Here is a 14477-nt window from a genome sequence, read left to right as displayed (position 1 = left end):
TGACTATGTGCAGAGCAAAGGAAGGGTTTTGGGGTGGGCTGGATGGCAGGTGAAGACAGAAAAGGGGGATGCAATAGAGACTACATGATGTTTGCCTGGTATTTGACAACTGGAATAAATACTTCTAGTGGACGGTAGGGGTTCTGGTGATTGCTACAGTGAAACCTGCCAGCTACCAACACTGTTCTGATGGAGACAAAGGCAACAGAAAGTTGGGAAGGCAGCAGAAGTCACATCATATTGCCAGAATTTTGCTTTTGGGCTTAGATGGGAAAAAAATACTCTGATCTCACAGAAAATAATATGAAAATACTGTTTTGCACGAAACCTACCCTGTTTTCCTAGGATCTGGAAGTGATCACCACACAGGGAAGCAGCATTACCCAGGAACTAGCTATGAAGTTAGTTTTGTGAGCACATGTTTTGTGATAATGGGCACCTGGAACCTTACTGGAGCAGTAGCCAGCTTCCTGGTATGCAGCCACCAAGCTCAGGCAGCTACATGAGCTCCTGATGCAGCCAGCAGCTACAAGTTTGAGGCATTGATACAGCTTCAACCCTGCTGGTCCAAAAAAATTGTCCCCATTTGGCTCCTACTGGGTATAGAAGCACTGTGCACCCTCTCTACAGCTGCCAGTGCTTTTCTGTTCAGGCAGTAAGATCACAGGACTTCATTCTCCACTTGGCCCTGATCATGAGCCCCACACAGAGTTTCTGATGAAGGTTGTATTTGAGCACCCGCATGCTTGTCTGCTCCAGTTAGAGCTCTGCTGTCTCCAGCGCCAGCTAGCCTGGGACATCTAGCAGGAAACCAAGTCAAAGAACAAGAACTAAATAAACTCCAAAACTATTTTGAGGCCTTCTCTAAAAAAAAAAAAAAAAAAAGAAAAAAAAAAAAAAGAAAAAAAAACCAACAAAATTTCTAAAAAGAAAAAATCAGAGTGGAAAAACATTGCTATTTTTAGCCATCAGGAGCAAGACTTATCTAAGCAGCACCACACAGGAGCTAGCAATGGGAATGGTAAGTTCAGGTTCAACTTGTTCCTAAACATCAGTAGGATGGTACATGATTTACAATGCCTGTCAGAAGCCTTTCTCCTTCTCCTCATCAGAGGTCTTTCCCCTGAAACTATTCACAGATGTATGTGGTAATTTTAAAGATTGCTCCAGCATTGTCCATACCAGAACTTCTTACCAGCTGAAGGTGGATGTCTCTGCAAACCAGAGAGCCTGCTGCCCACTGTGGCCTTCTTGGAGGACTTTGGTTTGGCTTGGGTTGTCTGGTTCCACGGTGACATCCTGCAGTGACCAACACTGCACCCTCACTTGAAGTGACACATGACGCGTAAAACACATTTTCACTGGAGAATCTCTCTACAGTCCTGAACATCCAGTTATTATGACCAAAGACATCATGCAGTTGTGATGGAAGCTGTCTGCTTTCATTTCACTTGTATGAATTTGGTGGCATGGTAACCACTTTGAAGTCTGAAATTCCTTTTTCTCTTTAAGCCAGTCCCATGGACTGCAGCACACTACACAGCCTGAGAGGCATTATCATGCAGGCCAAAGGGGGCAGACACATCCAACGGGTGCTTAAAAAGCATTTTTCTCGTTATAATTCTCATATAATTTTTTATTATAATTAGTAGGAGTTAAGAACCTGACCTGTGTGAATGATTTAAAAGCTGGATGAGCCTCAGTGTGTTTTTAGATGCTTGTATACCTTGGAAAATCTGTTTTGCCTTTGTGCTCAGATAGCCAGGATATGTTTGACATGGACATTTGTACCAGATCTGTGTCAAAGTGAATCCATCTTGCAACATCATGATGGGACCTGGGCACTTATGTTGCTGGTGGCCACAGACTGATCAGGCATTTCTCAGAAACTCTCAATCCTCCAAGTCAGCTAGTTTTGAGTTATACTTTTTCTTTCACAGGAAACATCCCCAAAATACCAATATGCAAATCTGTTCTTCTGCATGTTAAAAGAATTCACCAGGCAACCAGGACCAGGAACTGAATAGAAATTTCTTTTTCTCCCCACCCATATTTCCTTTTGGAAAAGCAGTCACTATTGGTAATCAAAGATTAGCTACTATTGCCTGATGTTCAAAGCAAATGAACAAATGAACACTCCTTACCAAAATGGTCTCAGCTAACCAGTTTTGTTACAAGCTAGTTTTGGTGACTTGTAAGCGCATAAGACCAGCAACACCTGGAACATGCCAAAGGTCCATTTAATCCAGTGTGTCTTCTCCAGCTGGGATCAGTACCAAATGTTTAGAAAAAGAGCCTAAGAAGAGGGCAAGTACACAGCGACCAGTGTGATCTCCCAGGTCCTAGGAGTCTGTCGCCTAGAGATTTCCCAAGGCAGGGAGTATACTGGCAGCTAAGTAAACTGGGCGTAGTCTCCAGCCTCATCTGAGGCTCACTTTGGAGAAGTAGTTTGTATCTGGCAAATTGCACCTAACCCTCCAGCCTAATGGTGTGACTGCAGCCCCTACAAGTTCACCTGGGTTGTTGTAGTGTGTTTTTATACTTTGCAATACTTTGAAGTAGCTTTGTTTTGTATCCCCATACTTTTCCCAAATGGTTTATCCCAGATGGTACTCCCCTCCCTTTACCTGTGTAATCCCTCTCCCTGGATGAGATCATCCCTAAACCCCCACCCTGGCTCTCTGTCAATCACTCAGCATCCCATCCCCTCCATCTAGAAGCTTCAGTCCAGGTTGTCGAGTGATTAGCCAGAGATCAGCCCCCCAAGCCTTGCCCCATACACTGTCCTGAATGTCTATTCCTCAGTACCCATCCCTTAGGGTCACTTATTGGTTAGTAAAATGTTCTCTGCTTTCAGTTTCCACCTCCCTTTCAATGTAACCTTGGCACATCTCCCGGGGCTCTCAGCAGGAGGCCCCCGAGGTGTAGGAACTCCCCAGAGCCCCTGAATAAAACCTTGGATTAACCCCTGCTAAGAGTGAGCCCTTTATCTTCTACCGATGTCTCTGGTGTCTCTCAAAGGCGACCAGCCTGGGTGCCCTCAGTCCCCTCGGGGCACAGAGAGCGTCTCCCCGCTGTTGGCCGTGTCGGGACTCGGGACTGGCCGGGGATCCTGAGAGGCTCCCAGAGGGACAGAGACACTGCGTGAGCTTTAGAGGCCAGTAGGGTGCAGGGCTGAGGGAGGTGTCACCACAGCCACACACTGCACAGAAAGAGCCAGCACTGGCCTGTCACTGGTGCATTTCACCATGGCCCAGCAAGAGGGTTCAGAGCTGTCCCTGGTCTGGCTGAGTAAGTCACCGTTAGCCTCAGAGTGCCCCCAGATCAGCCTTCCCATGGGTGTGCAGTTATAGGTGAACCATAAACCTCAGTGGACACACCTGATGAGGGAGGTACCTTATCTGTCTTACTGTCACGCTGCTATTTGAGCATCCACGTGTCAACGCCACCAGAAAACAAACAACCTGCAGCACAAGAGTGCACAAAGAGAATCTTTTTCCTTCTTCAGATGCAGCCTCCTAGCACATGGGAATTGCTTCTCATTTTTCCAGCAAAATGACCGGCTGAGGTGGCCTTTGTGTCACCTGTGGTGACTCACCAGCTCACTGGTCTGCCCTTGCTGCACGAGGCTTGCCACATGGGAGAACACATTCTGCTAGGCCCATACTTAATTTATAACCGCTAATTAATTGCATAATGGATTAGATAGCAAGGTCCCTGGTCTATATGTGTTCAAAATGCCATCTGGAAATAGGCTGGTGTGGTTAGTAAGATGGCTGCTCTCTTAAACCTGATACCTTTGTAAGAGAATCTGTCCCAGCATTATTGATGAGTCAGAACTGTACAATAAAGATGTGTATTTTATTCTCCAGGAGAAGGTTTTTGAGATGGCAAACATTTGGTCATTGGGAAGGCTGATCGGTGTGCTTCATTCCCATGGCAAGCACTGGGATGAATATCCTGTTGTAAATGTAAAGCAAATAGTTTACTCAAAGAGCTTTAAATGTCATCAGTCTCTTAGAAAATGCATGTCAGTAGTGCTCATGTGACTCTGAAAGCAGTGTGGCTGTTTAGTATAACTTTTGCCCACTGGGTGTCTATGAGTGAGAGCAGCTGTCTGTATACTGACAGCCCTGTTCAGGTCAGGGAGGCTCTGACCTGCCTCTGAACTGACAGTCTGAAGCACTGGACAGATACTGCTGTTTCAGTTCTTCCATGTTTATCTCAGGGATCAGATTTCCAGGAATCTGCTGCAGTTAAGTTCCCCTAATGAAATGGCACAGGAAAGTCACCCACATCAGGCACTGAACAGCCCTGCAAATCCTCTTCTCCCCCTTAGACTTCCAAGCACACTAAAGACTAAGTGCATGGGCCAGAACCATGAGTCCATGGTTCTGGCCCTGTTTCTGGTAGATGCATGTGGGACATGGGGAGCTGGTGGCAGAAGAAAGAGCAGAGCTAGTGTTTTGCCACCTCAGATATGGCTCCGTGCAGGTGACAGTACTGTCCTTGCCAGCTGGCAGGCGTCTAGAGAGGCTGCAGCCGGGAGCCTTGCACAGAACCACGAGCAGCTGCCCAGAGCCTGTGTCTGCTGCACTTAGGAGAGAGGGCTGTGCATGTCTGGCCCCGTGCCTCTAGCAGAGCAAAGTGCTTTGTAGGTATTGGGGAACTGGGTCTGGCAGCAGCACCCTCCTAAGGCAGGGAAGTCCCCAGTTCATCAGTGAGAGAAACTGTGGGTTTACCTACATGGAGATGCTACTGAAACCTAATTTGAATGAACTTTTCAAGTGATGAAACTTAAAAAACTTTTTTAAACCACGTTAAAGCCACATGTTGGCACTTTAGCTTAAGAAGAACATTTGATTTAACCCACCCTTATTAAAGGTATCCACTTTGATGCAATTGACTCACCTGTTCAAAATACATGCCTCTATTTCACTTAGATGACTTTTCCCCTCCATTTTCTTTTGTAAAGCTATTCAAGAGAGAGAAGGGCCTTGTATGGGATTATCTAAAAAAAGGTGTCAGGAGCAGAAATGGGGGAGAATAGACATACACAAGTACTCAGGGAAGAAGCTTTTCTCTCCACTGTCATTCTTCCCCTTCAGGAGTTGTTTTCTACAGATCTAGCACTCTTTTTCTATCCTTTCCACATCAGGCTTTGCAGCAGACCTGAACAGGAGAGGCAAGATGGGAAGAGCAAGATAGTGGTTGCCTTGTCTGGCTCCAAGCAACACTGTGCAGAAAATTCATGAAAATGCCACAGTCCTTTGAGACTGCAGTCTAGGGATCATTTATTATGCCCTTCCAGCACAACACAGACAGTATAATTTCATTCCATTACTTCTTGAGTCTGCCTGAGAGTTTATCTTTGGCTGAAACATAAAGTCAGGTATTTGCTGCAGTCAAATTTTCCAGGCATTTTGCTGGATACATGCTTTCAATTGAAATCAGTTTTGCTTTTAGAAAACTACTCTTTTAAAATCTTTTACCCTCTGACAGAAATGCCTTTCTGAGCAAAATCATAGTCAATGCCTTCTTGGGGGTGCAGCTTTGGTCTATAAGTGGTTTAAAAAACCTAAAGGGAGAGCACCAATATTTTTTCAGGGGGGCTGAAATTTTTATACCAGCAAACTTCTCCTAACCTCGAATACCTTCTCTTATGCCTAAGTTCTTGAGGACATAAGGTGAGTCCTTTTTTTATCTTAATGCGTCAGCAAAACCTGCAAGCTTTGCAGGGTGGTGCCAGCCTCAGGCATGCCACAGGAGCCAAAAGGAGGACTTGGTGGGCAGCTTCAAGATTTCTTCATATATAAGCCACAAACCTACCCTTTTCTGTTTCATCATCAAATGGCAGCATTTGAGGCTGGTCAGTGCAAAAAGATGCAGACACACAGTGGAATAAAGCATAAAAATGAGCAAGACAGAAAAATGGAGAATAGCCTCTCTAGAGTAGGTAATTAACCCTTAAATATTTCAGTCTTAATTAATTCAAATATAAGACCACCCTCACTGTGCTGCACTGTCTCAGCATTCTGGGATCATCAGAACATGTGAGCAGTTCTCCAGGGTTGGGTCTTAACATGATACTAAGGACAAGAGTCAAATACTTCTTACCTTTCCCTCAGGCAGAAAGCAAGAGATGGGCAAAGTGACTTAGCCTTGTTCACAATAGACAGATGTTTACCAGCACTGGAGACAGCACTCACAAGTCAAATTATAGTGACATTGCGTTTGGACCATGACTCATGGACCCATCTGGCCAAAGCCAGGGGTCCACAGCAGAGCTGGGCACAGTTGTCAGGTAAAAGTCTACAGACATGGTCTTCTCTTGCAACATTCATGGACACCCACCCATCCTGCCTTTCTACTGCCAGGACTCCTTGGGTCTAGACCTTTCCTCAGGCTGCCAGTCCTCCATCTGGAAAACTACAATGCTCTGAAAAACTCAGTAGAAACAAAGTTTGAGTTATTAACCCATCAGGGACCTATGCCCAGGTCCATCTTACAGTACCCTTACATGAGGACAAATAAAACAGAGTATTCAACTAAGCCTAGGATAAATGCACCTGTTTGCCTAATTTTATCATTTGCCTCAGGAAAAAATTGGAATTATTCTTTCTGAGCAAATGAGACTTAGCTTTTCTTATCAGCTTTTCATAATCTGTAGTGCACAGATTAGGAGGAAAGGATTTGCAGGAATTTTGGCTGAAAGTAAAATGACTAAAGGTCAAATCCCAGAGCAAAAGAAGCCTTCACTGGTCCAGATAAGTTTCCAGCCTCCTTCTATCACCCTTGACTTCATAAGGAGTTTAAAAATTGCAAAAAATGACAGAACCAGACAAATTCTTACTCAGGTAGTGGAATGTCCTGTTCAGGTCAGATGCTGTGACTCACACAGGCTGGTCTACTGTAAATAACCAACTTAAAAATGAGGGGCTTATCTGTACTAAAGTGCCACTTTTAGCTTGGTTACATCAATTCAGATCACTGTGGTGAACTTTATGTGACACTAGAGCTGTGAAATCTCCCACGGCCTAAGGCAGACATGGGACGTATGACATACCCTGGGGCATCCTGCATACAGTCAGACCTAAAGGACCATCCATTCTTCTCCAAGATGCTGCACCTTCTACTGCACTGTGCCTGTATGCTGGAATTGAAATAAGATGAGGTGAATGCACCCTTGAGCACGTGGATGCAGTATCCTGAATCAAAGGCTGGTCAGAAGCCTCTCATGTGTCATCCTCAAGCCTAAACTTTGCACTAGATGCGTGCCTGTCGTAGGATCTGCACCAAGGACACCAGACTACGGCATGGACAGAGCAGGCACCAGCAGCACACAGCTGGGGCCACAGCCAGGCTGGACTGCATGCCCTTATCATCTCTGCACTGCATGATCTACGTGAGGTGGGGCTCGCCTCTGCAGCAGTGAAAGCCACAGAGAAGAGCACCTCAAAAGGAAACTAGTTCTTGAGACAAGTTTTGTTTTGTGGTTGGTTTTTTTTTTCTGACATAACTGTGTCAGCACTATGGCATTCACGAACTCTTTTTTTCACACTCCTATCCAGCTTAGCTTCATGAGCAAAATGGTGAAATGTAGGCCAATGCTCTCCAGAGCCAGCAAATCCTTTTTATTTCTGTGAGACCAATCAAATATACACATCTGATCACAGGCAGTGAATGTTACAGCCCATGGCCAGCGGAAGCAGAACATGCTCCATGGAGTGCTGCTTTCGGGGAAGTGGGACACATTCACTTGTGCTCAAGTGAATGCCCTGGAGCGCGGGGAGGGCTTTGGGGACTCGAAGTGAGGGTCACCCTCACTCACCTCCTGCATGGCCCGCCTTCCTCACTCTGCAGCTCTGGGACACTGGCCCAGAGGCTGCTGGTGATGACTGAGGCATTGAGGGGCACGAAGGAGCAGGAGAAGGAGCCCTCCTGCACAGAGGCACATACAGCACACAGGTCCCCAGACTGCTACTTGTCACACCATGTATGACAGAGAAAAGGAGACTTAAGGGAGATGATGCCACTTGTAGAGTATATCCTGTGGCAGATGAGCTGTAATTCTTTGTCTGTACAATGTTAGAAAGCGGGGGTGGTGTTTTTAAAGATATTTTCTTTACTGGAGCTAAGAATAGCAGGTTCCACAATGAAGCTGCTGTTCAATTAAATGTGAATCAGTGTGTTTGCAGATCTGACTGAGACAAGGAAGTAATAAAACAAAGACACTAAAACTTATCAGTAATTCTTACCATTTCTTAATGATGTTTCTAATCTATGCCTTTGACTCTTCAGTAATTCTGCTTGGTTCTTGGAGCTGTAACATTTAGAAAGTAGCTGAAAATTTTATGCCACTTGTTAGCTTATCATATTTGCTTTACTACAGCCCAAGACAAAGGCCAATATTTCATAAGATAAAAGTCCAACTCCATATTTAGATTCCTACATGAATGACTTGAATTTCAAATGAGAAGAACTCACAATCTCTCTCACTTCTTTTAATAGAAACTCAAGGGTTCCTGAGAAATCAAGTCTCTTATCAGACTTTCAGATATAGTCTTGGGGAGGTGGCTTTTTAAGCAAATTATAGGCACAGGTCTTCATGAACTTCGTGCCATTTATATGGGCATTGAGTGGGGAGGCTCCTTAGACCTCATGCAGATATTTTTACTTTTTCTTTCACATGACTTGAGGGACAGCTTTGCACCCCATCAGGCTGGTTTAGCCCCAAAGGCTGGATTACTGAAGACTTCTGTTGGCCTGCAGATGGGTCTGGTGGCAAAGAGGGGTGACCTGCCTTGCTGCAGCACTCTTGAAGCAAAGCCCTGTTTTCTGCCAGTGAGTAACAGGCTGGTAGGTAAAAAGCATAACCTTGACACAGACCATCTCCACAGAGAGATGGTAAAACTCACTGGTGAAAACTGTACTCCCTGGTAAAACTCCCTGGTGCTGGAAAAGGGTTTGTACAAAGCTGTGGCTGAAGGACAGTTACACCTGCTTTCTACAACTTCATCATGAGGGGAAGAGGAGGGACAGACATTGATCTCTTCTCTGTGGTGACATGTGATAGGACCCTAGGGAATGGCCTGAAAATGTGTGAGGGGAAGTTCAGGTTGGTTATTACTAAAAGGTTCTTCCCCCAGGGCATGGTTGGGCACTGGAACAGGCTCCCTAGGAAAATGGTCACCAAGTCTGCTAGAGCTCAGGAAGGACTTGGACAATGCTTTCAGGCACATGGTGACACTTGGAGTGTCAGGGTCAGGCACTTGGACTTGATCCTGATGAGTTCCTTCCAACTCAGCATATTCTGTGATTCTGTGATGTATCAGTGCTTCACATTGGCAAAGCTTTCACTTCCAAGAAAAGACAAGAGTTTAATCATTGGCAAACCTGTTCAGGTTATTGTAATGGAATTTAAAATTGATAGTTATATTGGTATGGGCTCGGTTAAGTGAAAAACAACCTCCCCTCCACACATATGCCACATATATCCACAACATAACCACAACAGTTTTATAGCATGCAGCTATAGACAAGATACCAGTCTGAGAACTGAGAATTGTCCTGGTGACTTGCACACAGTTTGGTAACATGGCAGGATTATACAGAAGAAACAACATAAAATGAAGTTATGAGGTGGCAGATTCAAGGCTAACAAAAGGAAAAGCTTCATCAAATGGGTAATTAAATTCTGGAGCTTGCTGCCAGCAGTGCTATGGATGCCTAAGATAGATTTCAAAAAATGATTTCACCAAGTTGCTAACAGATCTATTAAGTGCTATTAAACAGCAAGATTTTAGGAAGCTTTCAAGAACATACAGCCTGGCAAGCACACCAGAAAATTACCACTATATGCTTGCCTTTCTCATAGTTTCCTCTAAACATTTGCTACCAACCACTGATGAAGAGAGGATACTAGACTAGGCAGACATATAGAGGGATCTAATGTGCCCATTTTTAATTTAAAGTTTCCTCTGTTTGTGCTAATTATCTTAATGATGACGAATGTAAACCACAGGGGTTCACCAGATGCTTTCCCCATGAACTGGGCCATCCCCGCAGCCCGGGCAACCTCTTTGACAAGGTCTAAATTGATCAGGAGACAGTCATGCCATGCTCTCCTGGGTGAATTTATCTGACTGCTGCCTACAGGAAGGTGTAACTTCCCAGGCATTTACTTCACCTGATAGAGACAAACCCCAAGTGGTTCACCCAGCTCAAACGCAAAGGATTGCAGCAGGCAAAGATAGTCACTCCAGATCTCCTTTGTGCTTTGCCAGCACGCAATCTTCTGTGCTTCTCAGCTCAGGAGACAAGTGAGGGACAGGGAGGAGGAGGATTAAATAGGCAAAAAATAATAGCTGTGCAGACTTTTATAGGTCAGGATATCATCACATCCTCCTGCCACTGAGGTTTACAGTGCACACCTCTCTTTGATGGCTTTCTTCACTGGTGAGAGCAGATCTGTCTGCAAAGAAAATTGAACACACCTGGCACTCCTGCTGCAACAGTGGTCATAGCTGCTGCTAAACATAAGGTCAAACTCTGTTTCAGCAAGGAATTTGTCCTCTGAGTTGTAACAGGGATTGGACTTGCATACACAGGTGAGACAAAAACATGCAGTAACATGGTTAGCAGAGAGCTGGGCTGTAATGTGACCCCTTGGCATAGAGCTCTACGTACGTAAATGCTACTCCAGGCATGACAGATGGAGGGAAAGCAGTTTCTGCTGCGTTACGCTACTGTTTCCAAATGTAACAGATCCCAGACTGCAGTGATTTCTCAGAGTTTTTCCTGAACCACTGCATCTCTTCCTATGAGTTACTTCGCTCCATGGACTGGAAGTTCCTGAGGTAGCTCCCCAAGAAACATCATTGGGAAAACTGGGTTTAAGTTCCTGTTTTGCCCTAAAATTTCCCAACATTGCTTAAGAAACTGAAGAGGCTACGGGTGACATCTCTGTACCTCCACTTGTCTCCTGCAAATCAGGGCTTGCAGCAAGTTTTAGCCTCTTAGGAATGTGAGGAGAAGGCAAAGTTTTGAGGGGTCTGGTACTCAGATTTGGTGGTACCAGATATGACCACAGCATGTGAGACAGGCAAGCCCTGTGGATGGTGCACAGAACTGGAATGAGCTTTTCCCCTGACATCCTACGCAGGTGGCTGCAAATGAAGTTCACCCTGCCTGTGGGAGACTTTCTGCATGAGTTGAGGTAAATCCAGACCTTTTCTCTTCCAGTGTGCTCGAGCTTTACCTTGGAATGGCAGCAGAACAGATGGCTGATCTGTGTAGCATTGGGTCAATTACTCAGGACCTCAGCTGGGAGGGGAGTCTCTCTGCACCAGCATCAGAAGCACTTTGTGCTGTCACAACTGCAGAGCCCAAAGTCAAAATATCCCAGCTCCAGGTCAATGCTAAGAAGAACCACAGTTTCTTAAGACTTCTCCAAATAACGACAAAAGTGCACGTTCCAGAACAGCTTGTTCTTCCTCAAGCCATGTGGCTATTTCATCTAGCAGTGGGCTTTAGGGGAGCTACTTTAATCACCAGCTGCAGCAGGGCTGAACTGTTTCCTGCCGTTGATTAAGGAAATAAAAGTCACCCAGCACAGGTTTTCCTGAAATCCTTGCATGAAGCTCTTCCCCTGAGCATGCTCTCCACTGATTGAATTGCTTTGCCAAGCCTTGTTAAGGCTTCTCCATTGTTCTTCACATGCTGTCAATCAATCACAGTTGCCTGTACACACTGGCAGGCTTTGTAAAGACAAATATGCAATTAAGATCCTTAATTAACACGACGTAACATTCAGATGAATTCACCAGGGAAGGGACACGTGAAAGAAATCAAGGAAGAAACTGAGCAGAATTAGGGGAGGGAGGTGGACCCCTTCCAACAATTTTATTTACAGAAAGATATAATTAATCTAGAATAATATGCAAGCTTCTTTAAAAATAAAATTAACATCAAAAGAATCGGAAGTTAACAATCAGCTGTCTCCTCTTTGAGAGTTAAATGCATTAGCTCCAGAGGCAGAAAAGAAAAGGAAAAAGAGGCTTTTCATTTCTGTGTATCTTAAAACAAGTGGAACCTAACCAAACTGGTATGACACGGCAAATATTCCACGTAATTTGCATAACAGGTGCAGGTCTTCTCACTAAAGGGAAATGTCCCTCTATTTGCCAATTAAAAACACGTTGTTGACAGATCTCATCCTGCCCTTCCACCTTCTCTCCAGCCCAGCCCAAGCTTCTTCTGCCAGCTTTATTGCCTGGTGTAAAAGGCAGCACTGAAGGCAGGGTGAGCAACAGGTAAGCTGGATTTGGGATTGAGAGAAGATGATACCACATTGTTCATCAAGACCTCACAGAGGCGGGAAGGAACTTGGTGAAATGTGTTAAACTGTTATTCCTAAAGGTAAACTTTAGTTTCCCCAGTGATTTTGAGTGTGTCTGAGAGAGTTAGATACATAGGTGACCTTCTAAGCCAGCTGGACACCCAGTTCCTCTAGGGTATGCCTACAATGAAAGTTTTCCAGCATATGCATATATTGCTAGAGCCATGACAAAAATACTTCAGTAATGGAGAGGCCATTCAGACCACAGAGAAGTTATTTTCTCAGGTATTTAAACAGACTATGCTGCAAATTTTTTTTCCAAGTATAGTTTAAATTATGCCAGGGGCAGAACTGTGATGAGTTGGATGTGTATTCTCCAGTACACTCCCAACTAGTATACCTCAACCAGACAGCAAAAATTTTTAATACAGAAATATCCATATACATGTTATCAATACCACCATTACCCCTTAGAAAAACAAACCTGGGGACAAGTATTCACTCCACTGTGAGAAGTCACACAGCTTTGCTGAGGAGCCAACAGCAGCAACTCTGATTTTCCCACCTTTTATTTCACTCTTCCCTTCAGTAATCTGTCCTCATCCCTCAGGACATTGAGGATGTCAATGGTTTGTTTATGGTTTTGAAGTTTCTACCCCATCTGGGCATTACCAGAAAATAAGTTTATACCCACGAACTAAACCCATCAAGAAATCACAGCCCACTCTGCAAACTCTGAAGGACAGTGAAGAAACTGAATGGCCTTCAGAGCACAAACAACATAAAGAGCAGCAGTGACTTGTCAGACTTCCTCCTCACTGCTGCAGTTGTCTATTAAACAGACTTGTAAAATATTACACTGTTATAGATGGATTTGCTCAAATTTTTGTTTTCCCTTTTTTCTTAGCTGAAGGGTGGAAAGAAAAGCATACATTTCTATAGTCCTGGAATTAAGATTGGTTTTGCCTAAATATAGAGCAAACCAAAGGATCTATTTTTTCAGCAGACAGACTGTTTTTTGAAAGGGAGTGACCAAGCAAGCATATATTGCTATGATAAGACTGAGAAGACCAAAACAGGTGAAAGGCTATAATTCCTTGCCCACTTGAACCCTCTCAAGTCTGGCTGAGATTTAACCATTCCTTTGACAACAGTCCAGCCCATTCGTGTGAACAATGCAACGAGTACCAATGCAGCCAGAGAAAATTCCTAAGTGCCTGTGTTGAGAGACCTTCTCTAACTGAAGACAGGATCTGTTAGTCATGGTTTCCTTTAGTGGAGGGCAGTGGGAGTGGGCTGGTCAATACATATGTCAGAACACAGAAATGAAATTAAAAATGTAAAGATGTGGAGATCTTAATTATTTTGGAAACAGGAGAGCGTAGTTACTAATGTCAAGCAGTTTTTGAATATGAGGATGAGTACTCCAATTGCTGGAAGATTTTTAAATAGAAAATGAATAAAGAACAAGCAGGATAATAATGTATTATTGCATACTTTATATGCAGATGTACAAGGCCTGTGCTATTCTTTAAAGAAGGACGAATAGCATATAAAGAAAATAAGCATCAACAAAGCGAGATCTGGATTTATAACTTATGCAGCAATAAAATTACCTCCCCTCCCATAGTTTTATTTGGGGGAAATTATTTAGAATTTCTTGGGTTTTTAATTGTGGCTTCTCAGGCATGTATAATGGGTCATATTTCAGCTGAAGCATAGTGTTTCTAGCTTTCTATTTAAGTAATACTTGGCTTTGGCAAAGAGAACAAACATGGCCTGGGAACAGTCTGCAATCTCCTCTATCAAATTCACAAACATAATTCTAGGTTTTTATCTGCTGCTGCAGTCAGCAGCTGGGAAAATTACATTATTATAGATGTGGTTATTAAAGTAATCCTAAAATACAACATACTGACTTTGCTACAGCAAGCACCACCCCTCTGACACCTGCTCCCCAGCCTGCAAAAATCATCTTTGTCTGCATCACATCAAGGCTGGCTCTCTGACTGGCACAACACTTTTTTGTCATCAGCGGCACACTAGGATACTTCATCCCAGGTTTTGTCCATATACTCAGGAATGTTTGACATGACTATAAATAATTCAGTGCTGACACATAGATTTTCAGAAATAT

The sequence above is a fragment of the Melospiza melodia genome, chromosome 2, assembly GCF_035770615.1.
Source record: "Melospiza melodia melodia isolate bMelMel2 chromosome 2, bMelMel2.pri, whole genome shotgun sequence".
Taxonomy (NCBI): domain Eukaryota; kingdom Metazoa; phylum Chordata; class Aves; order Passeriformes; family Passerellidae; genus Melospiza; species Melospiza melodia.
Note: the sequence above shows the minus strand (reverse complement) of the source record.